The 6,000-nt window shown below is 53.2% G+C and overlaps 1 protein-coding gene across 3 annotated transcripts in view; it reads right to left on the bottom strand.

Annotated features, from left to right (window-relative positions):
• Positions 1–6,000, bottom strand: part of LOC123762748 (NBAS subunit of NRZ tethering complex-like) — a 504,795-nt gene that overhangs the window by 56,439 nt on the left and 442,356 nt on the right. The window lies entirely within an intron of this gene.

Raw genomic sequence — 6,000 nt, 5'->3', positions numbered from 1 at the left:
AAAAAAAAAAAAAAAAAAAAAAAAAAAAAGAGAGAAAACTCCAGAAAGCCAAAAGAAGGTATTAAAAAAAAAAAAAACAGCGTTGAATGTAATGAAATGCCATTTTCTGGGTGAGACCCGGAGGCTCCCCAGAGCTTACTTGGCTGATATGCTCATGTCAGACTTTTGGCATCAGTCATGGGTATGGAGTTCTGTGGGCCTACTGGGAACCACAAGCCAGAATCTGGCCCCCTCAGAGAGGAATGGGGAGCAATGGCCTATAGAAACCCCCATGTGGTTGGTAGCATTCTATGTCTGCTACCAACTGCTACTATGTCTATCGACTGGGAAAGGCACCCAGAAAGGTAAGCATCCCAAAACAAACCCCTATTCTAGTGAAAATATTGCTACCAAAAGCCGAACAAGTTAATAGAGCAAAAACGAGCAAATGAGCATGACGTCACACATCGCCGTGTCGCTGTCTGCGCAGCTCCAGCTTTCCCGGGAGGGGGAAAGGGGAGCCCCAGACCCCCTATGCCGGATATTCACCCGTCAGTTTTGAGGCTAGATGTCAAAAATAAGAGAAAAAAACACCGACCGGAGGGAGGGAGGGATGCCGGGGAGCCTCCGGGTCTCACCCAGAAAATGGCGTTTCATTACATTCAACGCTGGTTTTCTGGAAGGAGCCCCTTTGGCTCCCCGGAGCTAACTACCCCCAGAGGAGAAACATTAGAGACTTACCTGAGAGGCGGTTGCTGCTCACTCCTCAACTCGAAGTCGAGACAACTAGCTGCATCCGCCGACCCAAAGCAACACAGGCCTGACTAGGCCCAGGAATGTTCACCAGGTAACAAGCAGCCAGGACCCTGTTCGACCGCCAAAAGCCCCGTGCCTGAATGTCAGCCCAGGACATATTGCAAAAGACGGCAGCAAGAGCAGAGAACTTATGAACGTCATGGGCACGGGGATAGACCGCAGGCTGGCTAGCCTTAATAACTCTGCAGACAACTTGGAAGACCCGCACCCATGAACAGGGAAGAAGGGAAACTGGATCTACCCACAGCGCGTCCCCAGAAACAGAAGCCGTGGTGCGCAAGTAACAGCGAAGAGCCGCAACCGGACACAAAACAGCACCATCGCCCTGACCAACCAAGCATCAACAACCCAGGGACCCCTCCGGAAAGCAGCTGTCTCATTCTTTGCCAGAAATGGAAATGGCTGCAAATGAACAAAACCATTACGAAGACCGAAGGAGAAGAAACCCCTGCGCCGAAGAAGAGCATGAAGCTCCCCGACCCAACCCCCAGAAGTCAATGCCAACAGAAAAAGAACCTTGGAGAAACAATCCTGAACCGAAGGGGGCCACAACAAACTGAGGAAAAGAAAGAAAAGAGAGCACACTGTCCAAAGACCAGGACAGCTCAGGCGGTACATGAGCAGGCCAGAGGTGAAACAAAGCACGAGATAGCTTGAGAAAAGGCGCAGAAGTAACATCAATACCGAAAGCAAGCTGAAGCGGCTCCGCCAGCGCCGCACGATACAAGGCGACGGTCTTGGAACAACCAAGAGAGAGAGAGGACACCACCACCTTAACAGAAAACAAAGTACAACGACAAAGACGCAAGAAGAAATGGAAGAACCTCCAGGAAACGTCATACTGCCGCAGAGTCGAAGCCCGCTGGTGGGACACTAATAAGGAAGCCACCTGATCACCATCGAGATGATGAACTCGAGTCAAAAATACCATACGCAAAGACTCGAGGAGAAAATCAAACCAGCCACGTGACGATCCGGTCCGATCTGCTGGAAGAGGGGGAACCACGGGAAAACCTCCAGGTACAGACACCGAGCCAGCAGTGCCTGAAACCATGGCTGGGCCGGCCACCACAGGGCCAAGAGGACAACTCTCCCCTGGTAAGTCTCCAAGCGAGTCAGGACCTGGAGCAACAGCTGAACCGGGCAAAAGAGGTACAGGAATCCCCACCTCGACCAGTCCTGCCGAAAGGCATCGACCCTGACCGCCTCACAGTCGGGGAAGGGCGCCACATACAGGGGAAAGCACCGCGACCACGCCAACGCAAAGAGGTCCACCTCTGGGCGATCGAACGCTTGGCAAAGCTAACTGAAGGAGATGGCGTCGACTGTCCATTACGTGGAGAGGGGAACGAAATGAGACAGGTCGTCGGCCAAGATGGAAATTCCTCGCACATGAACTGCCAGGACAGCCAAACCCCGAGAACTCAGCAGACGAGTTACCCGAAGCGACCAGTGCCAAAGAGCCAAGGACCGCATCGAACCTTCTCGGTTCCAACAATGTACCACCGGGGAGCAGTCTGAATGGAGCGAATCGTCCATCCACAGGCGACCTGAATCCTCCGAAGAGCAAACCACACCATGCTGTGGGCTTGACAGAAGGACGGACCTCACCGTCCCTAGCCAGCCTGGTGAGCACTAGTGAAAAAGCCCCAGCCGAGAGACGATAAGTCCGTGAATACATCGAGCGAGAGCTAAGGTAGGCGCCATGGCACTGAACCCCGTAAACCCCAAAGAGGAAGCCTGCAATGCAGCTGCCGATGCAAGGTCCCCGGGGTCCGAATCCAGCAATCGCGCGAGAGGAGGAAGGGACGTCCCAGGAGGAACCAGAACAGCCAACGAAGCCAAACCCGACCCAGCGTGTAGATGAACATCGCGAAGTTCAGGCACCTGCACAGACCCTCGAGCAACCACAGGGTGACCCAGGAACCTCCCAGAAATGGGCACAAGCAGGACCACAGCCGCAGGAGAGACTCCAGAGGGAGAGACAAGGAAGTGGTCCGAGAGTCCCACACAAGACCAGGCCATGTCCAAACCTGGGAGGGAACCAGATGGGACTTCCTCCAGTTCACCAAGAACTCGAACCCGGCGAGCTGGGAAAGCACCAAATCCCTGGCTAGCAGACAACTGGACCGGCTGGGAGCCCAAACCAGCCAGTCGTCGAGGTAGGCTAACACCCGAACACCTAAGAGACGCAGATGGGCCATTACGACTTGTGTAAGGCATGTGAACACGCGAGGTGCCAGATTCAACCCGAATGAGAGACAACAAAAGCAGTAACCCTGATGCCCCACAACAAAACCGAGCCAGTCCCTGAACCCCGGATGAATCGGGACATGTCAATAAGCGTCCCAGAGGTCCAGGGACACTATCCAAGTGCCCGGCTCCAACAGAAGGCGAACCTGGGATAGCGTAGCCACCCGAAAGGAGGGGCAATGAACCCAGGGGTTCAGATGGAATAAGTTCAGAATGAACCGCAGGTCTGCACAGTCCCATTTCAGAACTGGGAACAGATGGGGAACCCATCTGAGGGACGTCGTCGTGTCAACCAAGCGAACCCACTCCAAGATGACTCGACAGAGCGCAGGGGAAGAGGCCTGTCCCGCCAGCCCCCATACCTCCCGAAGGAGGGGCCACCCAACGCCACTGCAGGCCAAGAGAAATGACCCGAAAAGCCCACAAATCATGGGACCAAACATGAGTGAACAGCGCAAGCCTCCCCCCATCGCCCCGTCAATGAGGCGAACCGCAAGAGGGCCGGCGCCCCTTACGAGACCCAGAACTTCGCACAGAGCGACCACTGCGCCGACCAGACGAAGGTAGGAATGAAGGGGGGGCCAAACCCGAAATCGGCACTTGTGGCCTACCATGGCGAGAGGAACCCCAAGCCCTGGCACGACCTCTCTGGGAAGGCCCCCCCCCCCTTTGACCCCCGGAGAACCAACAAGTCAGACATAGGCCGACAAGTAGCCGAAGCAGCCTGAATATACTGTGCCACGGCAGAACCCTCAAAAAGAAAAGGACAAAAAAGTGAAGACATCCTAAGAGCCAGGGCCCAAGCCAATTCCAGGGAGGAGGCAAGCACCACCTGCCGACATGTGAGCTGGGAAGCATAGAACAGGGAAACCGCATCCCGCAGGATTGGCGCAAACAGCTTCAGCAAGGCAACCGATGAGTGGGCCGCCGAGCCCAAGGCACCGGATCCAGGGACAGCACCGAGTGCCCCTACATCCTCCTCAAGCCAGTCCGAAGACAGCTCCAGGAAGGAAAGAGAGAGAACCAAGGCCGAAGCCTAAAGGCCACGAGTGCGCATGTCCTCAGCAACCTGCGCAGTCAAGAGGGAGGGAACCTACACATTGAGCTGCACTGCACCCACATCCCGGGAAAGGGCAGGGGCAAACAAACACTCATTGAGGTGCTCCAGGTTGCCCCCCATTCCCCAGGAAAACCTGAACCACCGTCGCAGCCTCGTGCCACTCAAGCGTGCGGGAATGGCAGAAAGAATGCAAAGCCTCCAAAGCAAAGACAGGACAGTCCCCCAGCCAGGACGACTCCGGAATCTCCTAACTTACCCAGAAAGGGAACGAAGTCCCAAACCTGCAGGAAGTATGCAGCTCTTGCTGCCGTCTTTGGTAATATATCTCATGTCAACATTCAGGCAAGGGGGTTTTTGGAAATCAAACAGGGTCCTGGCTGCCAAATATCTTGTTTACGTTCTGGACATGTTGCTTTGGGATGTCTGTCGTGGCCTGTTGCCTCATCTTTGTAGTGAGACCTGAGGTGCTGCTGCCTCCCGGTTAAGTCCCTGTTTTAACTTATCTGTGGGTACTCAGCTTCAGGGAGCTGACGGGTCTCCCAACAGAAAACCAGTGTTGAATGTAATGGAAAGCCATTTACTGAGCAAGCCCCGAAGGCTCCCTGATACCCTCACTCCCTCCGTTCGGTGGTTTATCATGATTCTACGAATAGGGGAGTGGTGCGGCCGGCTCGCCTGAGCGGGCTCCCTCCTCCCCCTCCCCTCTTCCCTGTTGGGAGAAGGGAGGGGGCGGGATGCACTAACGAGTGTGCGCGCTAGTTGGATGACGATTTGCTCGTTTCCTTGTTTTCTCTTGGGGGAGTTCTTTGGCTCTGTTCAGACGTAGGTTACAATTTTACCCAGTTAGAGGTTTGTATTGTTTCGCCTACCTTTCTGGTGGTATCCCCAGTCGATGGCAGAAATGACAAACTAAATATAGAGTGCTCATACTGGCCAATGCTTCCCGTGCCTCTCTGAGGGGACCAGGTTCTGGCACTGGTCTCCAGTAGGCATTTGAACTCCAAGAACTGAAGCCACCAAACTAATATGGCACATATCAGTTTGATAGCTTCGGAGAGCCTCCGGGGCTCACCCAGAAAATGGCATTTCGTTACATTCAACGCTGGTGTTTTGCTATATGAAATCCTCCAGTGCTTCTTGTAATTACCTAAATGTAATTACCCAAGTGTAGTTACAGGATGAGAGCTACTCTCATGGTGTCCTGTCTTCCCAGCACTCATTGTCATATACTACTTTGAAACTACTGACAATTTTGGCCTCCACCACCTTCTCACCTAACTTGTTTCAACCATCTACCTCTCTGTTTGCGAAAGTGAATTTTCTTATGTTTCTTCGGCAGCTTTGTTTAGTTAGTTCGACCTCATGTTTTTGAACTTCCAGGTCTCAGGAATTCTTCCCTATCAATTTTATCGATTCTGTTACTATTTTGTACATAGTGATCATATCGCCTCTCTTTCTTCTATCTTCTAGTTTTGGTATATTTAATGCCTCTAACCTCTCCTCATAGCTCTTGTCCTTCAGTTTTGGGAGCCATTTAGTTACATGTCTTTGCACTTTTTCCAGTTTGTTGATGTGCTTCTTAAGATACAGACACCATACAACCACTGCATATTCCAGCTTTGGTCAGGTTATCTTGAGGTTATCTTGAGATGATTTCTGGGATTTTTAGTGTCCCCGCGGCCCGGTCCTCGACCAGGCCTCCACCCCCAGGAAGCAGCCCGTGACAGCTGACTAACACCCAGGTACCTATTTTACTGCTAGGTAACAGGGACATAGGGTGAAAGAAACTCTGCCCAATGTTTCTCGCCGGCGCCTGGGATTGAACCCAGGACCACAGGATCACAAGTCCAGCGTGCTGTCCGCTCGGCCGACCGGCTCCCTAACTTGTCTAA

This window comes from Procambarus clarkii, chromosome 27 (assembly GCF_040958095.1).
Source record: "Procambarus clarkii isolate CNS0578487 chromosome 27, FALCON_Pclarkii_2.0, whole genome shotgun sequence".
Taxonomy (NCBI): domain Eukaryota; kingdom Metazoa; phylum Arthropoda; class Malacostraca; order Decapoda; family Cambaridae; genus Procambarus; species Procambarus clarkii.
This window is presented reverse-complemented; position numbering and strand designations above follow the sequence as displayed.